This window comes from Aulostomus chinensis, chromosome 4 (assembly GCF_037954235.1).
Source record: "Aulostomus chinensis isolate RoL2024-O1b breed Wild chromosome 4, RoL_Achi_v1.0, whole genome shotgun sequence".
Classification (NCBI taxonomy): Eukaryota; Metazoa; Chordata; class Actinopteri; order Syngnathiformes; family Aulostomidae; genus Aulostomus; species Aulostomus chinensis.
In genome coordinates this window covers 21942327-21958073 of record NC_141323.1, presented here as the reverse complement: position 1 = coordinate 21958073, position 15747 = coordinate 21942327, and the positions used below count along the sequence as shown (strand labels likewise).

Genomic DNA, 15747 nt, shown 5'->3' with positions numbered 1-15747 from the left:
CACAGAGCATGGAAGAAAAGATGAGGACAAGTATCTGCTACAGTCAGTGGGAATTCATCAGGAATAAATTTGTTTTCAGATAAAACAAGGACAACAGCTGTTATGATGATGGTCACATGATTTAAAAGATTAAAAACAACTCTCTGTATCAATGTGAGATAGAGTTACAGAAATGAATAGAACATTACTCACTGACTGAAAATTGAAAAAGCACCAGACTTTGGTCCAGAGCTTGGTTCTAACATGACTTGACAGAACTTTTTTCTACTTTTTTTTCTTCTTGCAATCAACACTGCCCAGAGTTGATTTGAGGAAATAAGACTCACACATTTGATGAAGTTTGGTCAGACGGTGCAGACACACTTGACACCCAGAGAGGTGAGCAGGTTTTGGACCAAGTTGAAACTTGTAAAGTATTTGAGACAGAAAATGAAAGAAAGCTGTGGCTGTGTTCTGGTTCTGCGTGTGAACACTTCGGCCCCTAAAGGTAGCGTCTGCTCCTGCTGACTCAGGGCAACATTGAAGAATGTGGATGCCCCTGATAGAGGAGCAGGTCATGATGATGCCAGATGAACTTGCGGAGCAGAACAGTTGCCAGTCCCACTTGTCTGGCTTGTTGGCAGTGGATTGGTGGAGAGAGCAGCCCTGGTTCTTCAATGAGCAACCATGACCTCATGCACACTGAGCTGATAAGCTGATGGTATCTGGTGATATCTGATGGTATCTGATGGTATCTGATGGTATCTGGTGGTATCTGATGGTATCTGATGGTATCTGATGGTATCTGATGGTATCTGGTGGTATCTGATGGTATCTGATGGTATCTGGTGGTATCTGATGGTATCTGGTGGTATCTGGTGGTATCTGATGGTATCTGGTGGTATCTGATGGTATCTGATGGTATCTGATGGTATCTGATGGTATCTGGTGGTATCTGATGGTATCTGGTGGTATCTGGTGGTATCTGATGGTATCTGGTGGTATCTGATGGTATCTGATGCTGACTACTTCATTGACATGTGGTCAAAATGTCTTGTGTTTCCTGAAATTAACTGAGTGCTGCTCAGTAAAGTAGACATGACTTGAGATTCTATTCCTGCTTGGTCCATTTCAACATTCTTATCCTTCCTAGCATTGGAGATAAAGTATCAGTCAGGGCTGTACTTGATTAGTACTGCATATAGTACACATCAGTCACTGCCATTACACAGTGGAATGGAAGTTGAAATACTGTTTACCAGCAAGCTGAAAACTGTTGTGGTATTTGACAATTCTATTGTTTCTGAATGAAAATCACGTGAAGGAGAATCATGGAGACATCCTAAAAATGGCTGAGGTCTGCTGAGCTGCAGCAGGTCTGAGCTGCTTTTGATGCTCAATTAGGGGTTCAGTCTATTACTCAAGGACACTTTGACATGGTCACCGGGGGAAATGAGGATCAAACCAGCCACCCTTTGGTTGCCAGACGGCCATGCTACTCCTGAGTCATGTGACCTGGATAAGATGGTGAACAACAGCTGATCGCCATGCTCGCAAACCCCCTTTTGTTTGGTTTGGTTGTTGTTTAGTGACTGTGGATGAACACACAGGAGAAGTTGTGCATAAATTTGTGTTCCCTGTTCACTTGAATATATGCAGGAGTATGAGGTGGAAATAATACTTGTGGGAGAATGAGAGTTAAGTCTCATCACTATGACCTGTGCTGACACTTCAACATGTCAGCCCACATAACAAAGATGGCAGTCATCTGGGAAAGCAAGTACACCACACATACACATGGTAAAGAGACGCCACACACAGGCAGCCAAGGTCCAAGATAAGTGTAATCGGGGAATGTCCCATTCCTTTCTGGTCCTTGAAGATAGTGTGAAGGCCATCACATCACACAAACACACACACACACACACACACACACAGCCTGAGTACAGTATAAAAAGGTATGTCATATTCTGTATCAGTGGGAGGACATCTTTAACTGCACTGCTCGGAGGGATCGTCGCTAAGAATAAAGAGAACCCCCATCTGGCACCTGAGACTCAGTCCTCTGATTCCTCTCATCCACCATTTTCCACCACGACATGCTGTTTATTTTTGTTATTTTTGCAGAACTGTTTCCACTCCCTTACAGGTAAAGAAAATGGATGGCTGGATGGAAGTCCCCCAACTGTGGCTGTTCTGAAACTCTTCTCCTCAATCACTCCTGAGTTGACACTCTGAGATGGGAAACTCTGAGTATCTGGTTCCAGAACAGCTGATCTGAGTTGCTTCAATCAACTGTGAGTACGTTCACCTTGAGTTGCACACGTGCACAACCACGACAAAACGCCATCATCAATGGAGCCCCGATACCACGAGTCACCATGACAACCAAGAACAAAATAACAAGTTATTTCATGACAGTGGAGTTGGAGCACCACTGCAGCAGCGAAGGAGAGAGAATCGGCATGAGAGAAAGGAGCTACCTGAGTCAAGGCAGAAGTTTGAATGTACTTTTCCATTGATTTAACATTTAGCTGTAAGAGGTTGTAGCTTACACTTGTAGATATTAATAGGAATAAAATCTGATTTTCATTCTGGTGCCATCCAACAGGGGAGGAGTGGACTGGGGAGAAGTTAAAATGAAACATAAAAACACCTTTCAATAGGTAAGCTGTATTTTGCTGGGCAATGATTGTACCTCACTTTGATTTTATTTTTTTAAAGATACTTAAGCGATGAAGTAAATATTAATTCAGTGGCTACTTCAAGTACTGATTTAAACCCCTAAAAAATGTTGTTTTAACATCACTTGATACCCACTTAGTAGATTGTACATCATACAATGTTGACACATTTTTATTGACGTCACATAAAAAGTGTGTAAACGAACAAAACAAAATCAACTAACATAACAAAAGATTAGCATTTGAGGCCTGTGTGAATGAGATTACACGGTAAAGCGCTTTGAGTGCAGATAAGGTAGAAAAATAAAATTGAGTCCATTTACCATGAAGTTGATCTGGTTGGGCACTGGTATTTTTTCTTACTGCAGCTCAGGAGTGATTCAGGAGAAGAGTTTCAGAACAGCCAAGGTTGGAGACTGGAATTTTAACTCACAGAGAGTTTATTCGCTCTTTTCTGAGAGTTGATCTTTTAACTCTTATCAGGAGTTAAAACTGAACATGTACAGGAATTAAAAAATGACTCCCATTCAGAGTACAATTAACTCTTATATTTAGTTACATTTATGTTAACTCTTTTTCAGTGTTAACAGTCAACTATTAATGTGTTGTATTTTACACTCATGGAGTTAATATTTCAAGACACTAAAATGTTTTTTTTTTAGGTAAAATAAATATGAAATACACCAAATAAATTACTTTAATGCCTCTCTTTATTTAAAACATTGATACATTAGGTCAGCAACACTTCGCTGCATGAATACATACTTGTGAACCAAGTTATATTTTGGTAAAATCATTTATCTAACAATGAGCTTTGTTCAACAACATCGTTCTTCAAGTAGAAAATAAGGTAAAACCTCAAATCAAAAGACACTTATAATGGCAGCTTAACAGTTGCAAAACGGTGTTATAAAATGTAAGTCAAATAAAAAACAAAATGTTATACAAAAACATATTTCAATTTCTCAACAAATAATCTCAACTAGATTTCTACAAATTCTTTGGAGAAAATCCATCCAGTGCAAACTTTGTCAAAAACCTTGACATATTGAACACATTTAACAAATGTGACTTCCTTGTAATGCAGGATTGCAGACATAATGTAAACAGTTCAACTCATCATTAAGCTCAACACGTGTACATACAAGTCAAGATCAATTCCACTCAGTTTCCTTTATCAAACATTTTGACACTTCAAATAATACAACTCTCTGACACAACATAAAAACATGAATCACACCCACAGGACATTTGGCCATCAAAAGCTTTGAAGTGTCTTCAGGCCCTTCTTTCCAGAACCAGAATCTTATTTGGGTTGATTTCATTTACTTGGAAAGCAAGAAAATGGTCATGGAAACAAGTTTCATGTTCCATCAGAACAAAAAACACTTCACCTTTATCCAAGATAATAGTGGTTATTTTGCTGAACAAAGGCGTGTTTTCATCAGTGCCTATGCAAACAAAAAGGCCAACATGATATTCAACTCCATCACACTTTACCCAGTTTGTCAGGTTGACAATGGACTGTGGGTCAGTGTGAAGGTATGCAGATACATCTTGATGTTTCAAGTAAACACATTTTGATTGGACCAGACTTGACTGCTTTTAAGGCCAAGCATTCCCAATGATAGGCTACAGCAAACTGATGTTTTCTTGCAAGTGAGACAGTCAAATTCTTGAAGTTCTTATCACAGTCCTTGAAAAATGTATGTTTAGCTTTGAATCTCATTGTCCAGATATGAATAAGTGGTCCTATTTTTCAGAAGCACCGAGGATAGCGGACCATGAAATGGTGTTTTGGGATCAAGGTTTTTGATGAGTAAAGTTCTTTGAAGAGTTGGTGATGTTCGATAATAAGATGCTTTAGATACACAGTCATCCCTTCAGTGATCGAGTATGAAAACACAACGTCAATAATGTTCAGCAACAAAAGCATCAAATGCCAGTGCAAATCATCCTCTGGTACCAGGTCACCAAATATTAAGGGTATGTTTGTGATCAAACACAGACTTTGGGATGTGTTTAACCCGAGTCCATGTCCCACACAGTCAAGCTTAACATTGGTTGGCTTGTTTTTCTTTTCCAAATAGCCATACTTGAAAGCATAGATCCTCTTCAACAGGCTTTCTTTAGTGATGAAATGTTTCATCAGGTATTCAAAAAGTAACCTGGCCTCATATTGACCAACCCCCTCCAAAATGTCATGCATGATGTCAACAGCATAATTTTCTGAAATACTGCAAAGTGTTCAGAATGCTGTTCCGCTTAATGCCAAATAAGGAGGTTATTGTTGGATCATTTTCCAGAGCAGTAAAATGTTGGTCATTCAAAACTGCAGATCTTAAAGTCAAACACGGGTCATCTTCTGAGAAAACTGACTTTTGACAAATCCACAGAAATGATTTGCACTAAATGACTCCATGAATCCAAGAATGCTGTGCATACCCACGTTATCACCAGTCATTTGTGCAAGAGTGCCACGAACACAGACTTCAGAAAATGGAACAGCAACTCCAGCTGTTTCTAATATTTTCAGGTCTCTTACTAAGGGTTTCAATATTTCATCAATACCATATTTCTTAGCATCTTGTGCATGGAACAATGATACCAGATGAATGTTCATCAAGGCTGAATTCACCCTGGGTGGAAGATTCCTTAAAATGAAGTAAAGACAGACAACTTTATGGATACCTTTTTTTGAACCTGGCGGATTTGCGCACTCCAATTCAACAAAGTACAACTGGAGAGCAAACTTTTCACTTGAAAACAGGGGATGATTTGTGAAGTAGCTTCCATCACACAAGTCCTCATATTTGTCACAGCTAGTAGATTTTTGCATCAATTCACAAATACTTTCATTTGTGAAAATGAACTGCAGTGTTTTAACTATTGAATACAGATCAATTTGTCAATGATTGGAACTTGCTCCTAGTTTCCAGTTTTGGTGTTTCGTCTGGTATCAAATCTTACACCTAGGCGCTTTTCAACTGGTTGCATGATATCCCATTTTTCTGTGAAATATTTTTCCAACTTGCTATTTGAATTTAAATGGCTGAAAGGATTGTCTGTGTGTTTAAACAACTCTTCAATGGCCGATCTGGCGGGATTGGTGGCTGGTATTAAGTTCAGCACTTGTTCCTGTATATTAGTTTGCAAGTCTCCAACAAGTCTCCAAGTTCTCAATGGTAGAAAGTACGACAGTATTTGGTACACCACTTCCTAAAAGTTTGGCAATAATTGATGCACACATGTCCTTGTTGCTTAGTGGCACTGAAGAGCCTTCTTCAATATTTTGGTGTTGTGATGAAGCAGAGGGGGTTTCATCATTGAAGCACTTCAAATTATCGTGCTCTTCAGTGTCATGGCTGACAGGGGTCTGATCTGTCAGACATGGACTGTCAAATGGTGCATGTATCTTAATGAGGTGCCTTCTAAATCCAGAATAACTTGAGAACTGCAAGCAGCATCCTATTTGACCACATTTTCATCTTAAATTTTTCCCTGGATACATTCCATGAATTAGTTTGAGGTGCCTGAACAAGAGCAGAGCTGGACCAAAGGATGACGCACAGAGGAAACATCTCAGCATTTTAGCGACTGCTTGTTCAACAACTTTGCTCTTAACTCTTTGACTCTTGGAGTTTCTTCTGTTGTGTCAATGTCAATGTTGTACAGTGTAGTCTGCAAAAATGTGTACAGGCTGGAGAGAGCATCATCATATTTCAGACTGAAAACAAAATGAGACTTGAACGGCTCATCAAATGCACCCAAAGATGTACTTGACTGACATGGAAGAAGCTTTCCATCCAAGACTATGTAGAAGCTGAAAACCTGTGCTCGTGAGGTTCCTCTGGCCAAAAGATATGGCTGGGGGTTTCGCTCTGTGGTAAGGTGGCCCTCCAAGCTCTGGCACGCCTGAAACACAATGAGAAGCACTGTCACATAAGCAGTTAACTAGAAAAAAATGTTACAAAATACTGGAAAAGATCACGTGGCTTTTACAAACCTTCTGAAATAGAACTAAATGATCTGCAGCCTCTGCAACACTGATCTTTTTTGGCCGCTTACGTCCAGCTGGTTGAGGTGTAAGCAGATGCAGCAAGACAAGAAGGGAGGCCATGTCACTGTCCCACTCTGCAGACAAAAATCAACATATATTTTACCTAAGAATATCTTTCTCTACATTTTAAAAGAAAAACAGGCGGCAGTAATAATCAGATATACTCCCATTTGCTTAAAAATGTATGCTAACTTATGATATCGCAAACAAACCCTTAACAACATACGACCTGGCTCATCATCAGCAGTGTCAGACTCTTCATTTAGGGCAGAGTTGAGGTGTTTTTTCAGAAGAGGTGTCTGTCTCAGGCTCCTGGCCTCTCGGATGATCTTGTCTTTAAAGCAGGTGGTCCACTTTTCCAGGAACCTGGATGGAATCTCTCATCCAAACATCAGCAAGAAATCCTGCAAAATCTAATGTAAAGCGGAGGGAACTACCATTACAATCATATCAATTGAATAAAATTTATTTTAAGAAATATTATTCAAATCGTATTTGTTTCCTACCAGTCCTTTAGTGTCCAAGAAACGAGGGAACATTTGGAGAATGTCTGCTGACTGCTGTGGATCATGGATCATCTGTTGGCGATAGAGGAATGTTTCTCTCATCTTCTGGAAGACTAAGTCACAGTCAGTTGTGTGGTGAAGATGAGACATTGCTTCCGTGCAGCCATCTCCTGATTGCTGGTCATCAATGGGACCAACTGTCCTTGACGATGTGGGACCTCCTTTACGCATCACTTTGTTGTGGGAAGTTGATGCAGTTTTAGACTGACGTTGAACTAGGGCTGAACGATTTATCGTTTTCTGATCGAAATTGCGATTTCAGATAACGCGATCATGTGATCGCCAAAGCTGCGTTTTTTTTTTGCAGTGCTCCTGACTGACCCAGGATCTGTTGTGTCAACTATTTTACACATACATGCCGTCTCCTTACCATCCTGCCAAACTCACCAATCAGAAGCGGCTTGCTGCTGGTGGACAGGTCACGCTAACCAATCAGTATAACCTGCTCCACCTGCTCTTTAATTTCTGAAATGGCTTCAGCTGGACCACAAGCGGCGTTAGGGGATTTAATCCCCAAGAAAAACAGCACGTCGGTCATTTGGGAGTATTTCGGGTTTGAGGCTGCAGACATGCACCAGAAACAGGTACTGTGCAAAACCTGCCACGCTAAAGTTGCAACATCCAGCGGAAACACAACCAATTTATACCGGCACTTGAAAAATCACCACAGGCATTTGCATGACGAGTGCATGACAAAAAAGTCCGGTGAAAGGTCTGGCGAAGATACTACTTGGGCCCATAGTAGCAAACAGACTACAATTACAGCATCTTTTGCCAGTGTAACTCCGTATGATAAGAGCAGCAGAAGACACCGGGAAATAACGACTGCCATAACACACTACATTGCGAAGGACATGGTGTCTGTTAACACTGTCACCAAAGACGGATTTAAAAACCTCCTCCGCACGCTGGACAGAAAGTATGTGATTCCCTCTCACACCTACTTCAACCAGGTTACCGTCCCACAGCTGTACGCCGAGTGTAAAGAAAAAGTGGTAACAGAGCTGAAAAATGTGGAGTATTATGCCACAACTACTGATAGGGGGTCAAGCAGAACGACCGAGCCATATCTTAGTTTGACTGTATATTTCGTAAATGAAAACTTGGAGTTGAAAAGTCGCTGCCTGCAGACAGCATACTTTCCCACTGACCACACCGGAGGGAATATTGCCCTGGGTTTGCGAGTGTGTCTGTCAAACTGGGGTCTGAAAGAAGAGGACCAGACGTGCATCACAACGGATAATGCAGCAAACGTCATCAAAGCTGTGGAACTTAATCAATGGACCAGACTTCAATGTTTTGGACACAGGCTGTATCTTGCAATTGGTAAGTGTAAGAGTGTGTGTTTAATTTATCCATTCATACGGGTTTAATATGATGTGTGCGTGTTTTCAGTATAGTCCGTATAGCTTTTCTCAATGTTTTTCTTTGAAACCCTTACAAATACCAACTTTGAATAATTAATATAATAACAGATTATTTATCATCAATAGTAGATGATGAATAGTGTGTACATAACAGTATTTGTCATCTACAATTGATTTGATCAATTTTTTTCCTTACTGTTGTCTGTAATGACTTTCTTTGTTTTTAATTTGTTCTCTTGCTAGAAAATCTGCCTTGCAAAAGTTTACCATTATTATCCTTACATTTTCAGCCTGTAATTCTCATTTAATGTTCTTTTTTTGTCCAGAAAATGCTGTTAAAGATGATGCAAGAGTTCAACGGGCAACAGGACTTTGCAAACAGATGGTTGTCTTCTCTCATAGCTGGAAAAAGAAAACAGCACTGAAAAAGGCACAGCAAGAATTAAATGTACCAGAGCACTCACTGATAACAGAATATCCGACGAGATGGGGCTCAAGGCAAAAAATGATCGGGAGGGTGTTGGAGCAGAGCAAGGTGTTGTCTCAGGTCCTGTCTGAAGACAAGAAGACGCGTCACTTGGTCCCCACTTGGCAGGACACAGATGTCCTTGAATCGATAAACAATGCCCTTGCTCCTCCTCAGGAGTTTAGATGCCCTGTCCGGTGAAGCCTATGTAAGTGTGTCATACCTGAAGCCAGTTCTCCATCTCCTGAGAACATCAACCCTGACTGAAAGGGACGAGGACACAGATCTTACAAAGAAAATCAAATCAGGTGCTCTTGGCTACATTGAAGATAAATACAGCGACCCAGCCACACAGGAGCTACTGGACATTACTTCTTTCCTTGATCCTAGATTCAAGACTGACTACACAAGTGCAGAGAATGTCCCAGACATCAAAGAAAGAGAGTGAAGATTGAAATGGAACAGGTGGCACAAAAGGTAACTTGTCCTGTTTCTTTGTGTAGTTTAATAATACAAAATGCCACATCAAATCCAATATTTACATATTACATTTTTTAATGTTTACATAGAATGCCCAATTGCTCTAAATCGCAGACTGCAAAACTTTGACAGCTCTTATCTCTGTGTTTTGCAGGAAAAGAGGGCTCGTGTCAGCACCACTGATCCCATGCCCCAGGGTGCAGCAGAGGCAGAGCCATCCACCACAGGGAAGGGGAAGCGGACATTGGGGGGCTTCTTCAAGAGCAAGGCTGTCCCTCCTTCTTCCACTACGCAGCTGGAGGATGCCATGAAAGCTGAACTGGACAACTACCTGATGACTCCTACTATTGATGGAGAGGACGATCCACTGGCCTGGTGGAGAGTGCAAAATGTAAACTTTCCATGGCTGAGCAAAGTGGCTCGTAAATTCCTATGCATACCAGGTACCAGTTCGCCATCAGAGATTTAGTGCCAGTGGCAATGTTGTCACATGTCAGCGCTCATGTCTAAAACCATCAAAGGTTGACATGCTGGTTTTCTTGACAAAAAAATCTGTTAAGAGTGACGTAGAGATGTCAGGAAAGCAAGTATTATTGTTGATTTAGTACTTGAGATTTTATTTGTTTGATCTGCACTTCACCCTGACTTGTGGCGTCAGCCTTTTGTTTAAAAAAAGATATTTGCTATTTTTGCTATATTGTTTAAAGAATAGATTTGCAATATTTGGTCGCTGCTGAGCCATAAATGAATGACCCACCTATTGTAATGTCTGACATTTTTCAGAAGGGAAGAGGTAGGGTCATTTTATTTTAGCAAGTTATTTTATTACCATTACTTTTCAGTTTCACTTACTCTAAAAAGAGTCCAGGTTTCTTAATGTAGGGTTGAATAAAGTACTTTCACTGCTGCTATAGATGTTGATAAGCTAGCTCCCTTGAGCCATAAAAGACTGACCTTGACCTCTCCCTACTTGAGTGTAAGGCTGTTGGGCAAGATCATTTGGTAATTGTTGAATTTAGTTTTTTTGGGGGGGAATTTTGTATTTTATTTAACTTTTTTTTAACTTAACACAACGAAGGATTTTTTTGCACTACTTTAAGTGAACAGCCAAAGAGGGCTCTTTAGTTTCAGTTGTAATGACTGCCGTTGGTCAAGGACTTCATAGAATGTACATGCATGCTTCTTGTCAATAAATCCATTTGAAATCAATTCTTAACTTTAGTTTTCATTCTTGCATTAGAGTAATGGCATTTAATGTTTTAATGCTATGATGTAATTTTGTCATGTTTGTAAATGTTACTGTACATGGTGAATATTGCACTGAAGCTTGATTTGAAGAAAATCGCAATATCTGCCAGAAAAATGGCAATTATATCTTCTAAGATCGTTCAGCCCTACGTTGAACTGTCTTCACCCTCCACTCAAGAAAACCTGTGTTGCTCTGGATGTCATAGAAATGTTCCTGAAATAATATCTGGTTAGAGTTCTGACATTTTAAAGTTTCAAAGGAAAGCAAATGGTAAAATTCTGAAAAAGATCAGGATTTCACACTGTATTTACAATGCAAACTCACATATCCCTTTTTTGAGTATGGATCCTTCAAAGATGGGAAGAGTGACACAATCCCAAGAGCATGAAACTCCTTGGTTGTTTTGGCTACTGCTCTCCTAAAATACATAAATATTGTTTGTGAAAAGATTCTTTCCTTCACTGAAAAAAAGAACATTTAGGTACCAGCATCAAGCTTCTTACCCTTCCTTTTCACGCATGTGAGCCACAATGATGTTCACCATTAATGGGCGAGTTGAATCTTTCAAACTCCCCGTGTCTTCATACTCCTGAATCACGGTCATCCCTGCTGGCTTTGAGCTCGGAATCTGCTCCACCACCTAATTGGAATAGATTTTTAAAAAGATCAAAAGAATTAGCGACCAAAAGTACTGATCATTTCTTCAGGAAACATCAATCTGTCACAAAAAAATATCATTTAGGATGAGGCTTTCAAGATCTGTAGCCCCTGAGTTTAATCTGCATCCTAAGTTACGCTAACCAACTAGCAAACTGTCAAGTATGTAAATCACTACACTTACACTTCTTGCACGGGTGCTGTCCATATCAGGGTGAGCAAGTTGATATCCAGCATCACTTGTGTCGCTTCTTGGGCTGCTTAAGCTTGTGATGGACAGTGTATCTGTTAGACTGGAGGAGGAGGATCCTTCACCTGGCTGCAGAAGTGCCAAATCTGAGGATAAAAACCCCATCAGTGTATAAGGCATAAACCTGATCACCAAAATCAACATTACTACTTGCTATCAACAGAGAATAGTTACTTAGTATTTCATTCTGTACGTGATAACATTCCCTACCACATGGTTTGAGTGTTATATACTCGGCCAGGTCTGCACTGTCAGTGTTGTCCTTGAAAAGGTCTGGTGGTTGGAGGTCTGAAAAGCAGACATTTGGTTGTGCTTTTTTTAAATATCCAATTATTTTGATTAAAAAAATTAAACACTGACACATTTCTTTCAAAGGGAACATTTTTCTCAAGAATATCATCACTTCATAATGATAAAACAGAAACTGACACCACTTTACCATCATCAGTGCAGATGACGAAGCAGACATCTTTAACAGTCGCAAGCTCCGGAGAGACGTCCTCATCCACCTCTATTCCCTGGTCATCTGTGGTTTTCAGCATTGTCTCTTCTGGTATGAGAAATTTCTGATGAACTGAAGCATGACAAGCAACACTCCATTAACACATTGTCATTAAAGCCCCATGAATTACTCAATTCAAAATGAACCTAACTTACCCAAACCGATGAAATCGGAGAAGCTGATTTCATCAGTTTAACACATTTCCTTGTCCCTTTGTATTTCACCTTTATCAACATCTTGAGCACTTAAGGGAAAAAGGAGTTTTAATATAAACATTAATAGCAAAGAAAGGATTGTAACTGTAACAGTCTGTCTGTGTTGGGGCTGTTAGGGTATATAATGCATTATTTTAATCATTTTTTAAGTAAAGGAGGCCCAGTGTGGTGTAGGCAAAAATTATATTTTGAGAGGGCCAATAAAAAATTGGGTGGGCTATCTTTTCCCATTTAAAAACATTTGCCAGTAGAAAAAAAGACACTGGCAGACTGAAGAACAGCAACATTTTGTGTAAAAAATCTGCTTTTGCTCAGCATAGCCAATTTCCAGAGCTAGTAATCCAATGTCTGCACACAACAGCACTCTAAACCATGAACTCTTATCACTGGTGTTCTCCATTAGCTTAGTCTGCATTTAATCACATTATTTAGCACGACTAGCCGACCGTGTTTTCACCATTTGATTCACAATTACAGTACGTCACGGTCGCGTTGCTTGTCAAAGCTTTTCGTGGTAAATGTGAAGCGTTAATGTTACCTGTCAGGTTCCTCTCGTGAAGGCCCCGGTGTCCTGTCACGCAGCCTTCGAGCCGCGGCGTGTCCAGTCCGATGTTGTGACAGAAGTTCGTCTAAAAACGACACGCGCAGGAAATAAAAAATAAACAACCGAACGTGAAGCGAGCAAAACTACTTTTTAACGACACCAGACGGAATGACAAGAGCCAGTGTTCATTTAATACATGAAATATGAGCACGACTGGAAGAAGCTCGCTTACGCAGTTGCCTCACTGATGACGTTCTGCAAGAGTTGGAAAATTGAAGTTCTTCCTTACAAGTCACTTAGTCCTGGCCAGTATTCAGTTTGATATTACATAAATCGAAACATATCAACATTAAGAACGGTTTAAGAGGTACAATTGCTCACGTACCTGTCTCTGTATAAGTAGGAGCGAGAGAAACGTTGAATGAACTCTGGGGTGGAGGTGATTCACTGCCCTGAACACCCAGTGAATGTACGACTTTTCCCACACTGCTTAAGAGTATCAGTTAACACGAGCTGGAGTCTCAATGTGGGAATAAACTCCAAAATTTTTACTCCTTCACTGCTTTGTGTCAAACTCCAGATTTTTTCACTCAGAAATTTGCTGTGCATGCAGCCCCCTTGAAACATTACTATTTATGTCTTTAATGCACCAAAACCTTTATTTTTCTGGGGTTTTGAGTGGTTCTGGGTCATGAATCAAAATTTAAATTGGACAAAAATATCATGCAGGGTCACTGGGGCCACACGTTTCATGTTCTTGTAGGAATTTTTCAAAAAGTCATCATTACTCAATCAGAAGGACCCACAGAGTATATGTATTGCGCTGTTCAAAATCCGGAGAGGACACCTTCCAGTTGGTTCAAAAGAATTTATTCAGATTAACAGGAAAGAATACAGAGCTCTGGAGATCGTCTTCCCCTATGCTGGAGTCAGCATACTCAGATGCGTCGTCCCTGGCGTTGGGGCAAGAAGTCCAACGATCTAACTATCTTCTCCAGTTTTTATGTGTTACAGGGGAGGTGCTTATGTGATCGCTTCTGCGTGCAAGTGTGTATTTTTGATCTTCATGTCTGTTGCAGGATCTTCTGTCTGACCCCATGCCAGTCCCTTCTGGTCCATCGTGGCCTTGTTGTTGCAGCTGTGAAGATTAAAACCTCTTTCCGATTTACGGCCATGCTCTTATCTTTCACGGCCTCATCCCACCATGGAAATTCTTGTGGACTCTGTTCTGACTTAATTGGCTTGAGGGAGTGATGCTAGCATGAGCTACACTCCCGCTATTCCCTGTTGTGACCTTTTCACCTGTCCACTCTAAACAGTCTGGTCTGTGCTTCACTGCTGATAGGAAGTGTTTTTCTGTTGTCTTATATCTTGGAATGTCGATCTGTGTTGTCTCCAGTATTTATAAGTTCCTTCCTAGAGTCACAATGGCACCAACTAATCCTGGTGCTTTGGAGATTTGTGGGACCCCTCTGTAAAACACCTTTTACTACTACCAGATGTTCACGAGGTCAAATAAGGTGACTTGCAGCGAAGTCATCGATTCTGCCTGGGATGCATAAGCAGGAGATCCCGGTACCGCTACTAACACTAAAGAAGTACATTGATGAACTAAATACAGTGTTGGAACCTTTCCTACCTCTTTGGGAACTGCCACAGAAACATCTTTATTACAACTGCCTTGTGTGTCCTACACTCTATTTTAAGTGAATGTATGTATAAATTTAACTACAGTTTAAGCAAATATATATAAATTTGTCTACATTCTCAACAGATTAAAAGTGTAGAGTGTGTGACATGTGGTGTGTTTGTCAGGAGCTTTCAAGACCAAAGTTGTTGACACACAAAAGAAAGAAATATGTCAAAGTTTGTTCATTCTTATGAGATAAACTGAAAATTGGTTGCAGAGTGACGACAAAAATGGAGAAATCCTCCTCTTCATTACTCAGTCAAAACCACTGACACACACACACACACACAAATAGTTTGTGTGTGTGAGAATATAAAAAAAATCTACTGTGCGTCAATGAAGATAAATTGTTGAATATCAATCCTCTACTCATGCTCATGGAAGTGTAGTTGTTGTGGCCGAGTGGTTAAGGCGATGGACTAGAAATCCATTGGGGTCTCCCCGCGCAGGTTCGAGTCCTGCCAACAACGTTAAACTGCTGTTCCAGAGGAAACAACATCTGCTCCTACTGTAGGTCCATGTGTCAAAGGTTTTCTTTCAAGGGCTGTAGCAGCTGATGATGAGGGAGAGAGAGAGGATTGGTAGCATGTTGTCTTGTCTCAACCATTCTGGTGTTGACCAAAATCTTTGTTGATACTCCAGTGGTGGTGAAGGTGATGGAAATGTTCCAAGTGGGACGGTTCCATGTTCCAAGTGGGACGGTTCCATGTTCCAAGTGGGACGGTTCCATGTTCCAAGTGGGACGGTTCCATGTTCAACCAGTTTCATCTGGAACTGAGGTGGAGCTTAGGGTTAAGTAGGAATTGGTTTGGTTTAGTCCCTGGGAATGTCAGTTGGTGTGTGTGTGTGTGTGTGTGTGTGTGTGTGTGTGTGTGTGTGTGTGTGTGTGTGTGTGTGTGTGTGTTTACATGCAGACTTTCCCTTGTGACAGCTGATTTGGTTTGGAATCCATCTTAGTCAGGACATTTTGAGAAATTCTATCATGTCGTTGTAGTTATTTTGATTGACAACACTGGAAAAAAAATCATCTCCCCTCCA

At 40.5% G+C, this 15747-nt stretch overlaps 1 non-coding gene and 1 pseudogene across 2 annotated transcripts; both read left to right on the top strand.

Annotated features, from left to right (window-relative positions):
* The first annotated feature begins 7802 nt into the window (after window positions 1-7802).
* LOC147263512 (E3 SUMO-protein ligase ZBED1-like) lies at window positions 7803-10944 on the top strand (annotated as a pseudogene). The gene is made up of 3 exons (XR_015112626.1): window positions 7803-8615; window positions 8983-9599; window positions 9757-10944. The product of XR_015112626.1 is annotated as an E3 SUMO-protein ligase ZBED1-like (transcript).
* Window positions 10945-15097: 4153 nt separating this feature from the next.
* On the top strand, window positions 15098-15179 carry trnas-aga (transfer RNA serine (anticodon AGA)). The gene has a single exon. It is a non-coding gene; the product is annotated as a tRNA-Ser (tRNA).
* The last annotated feature ends 568 nt before the right edge of the window (window positions 15180-15747 follow it).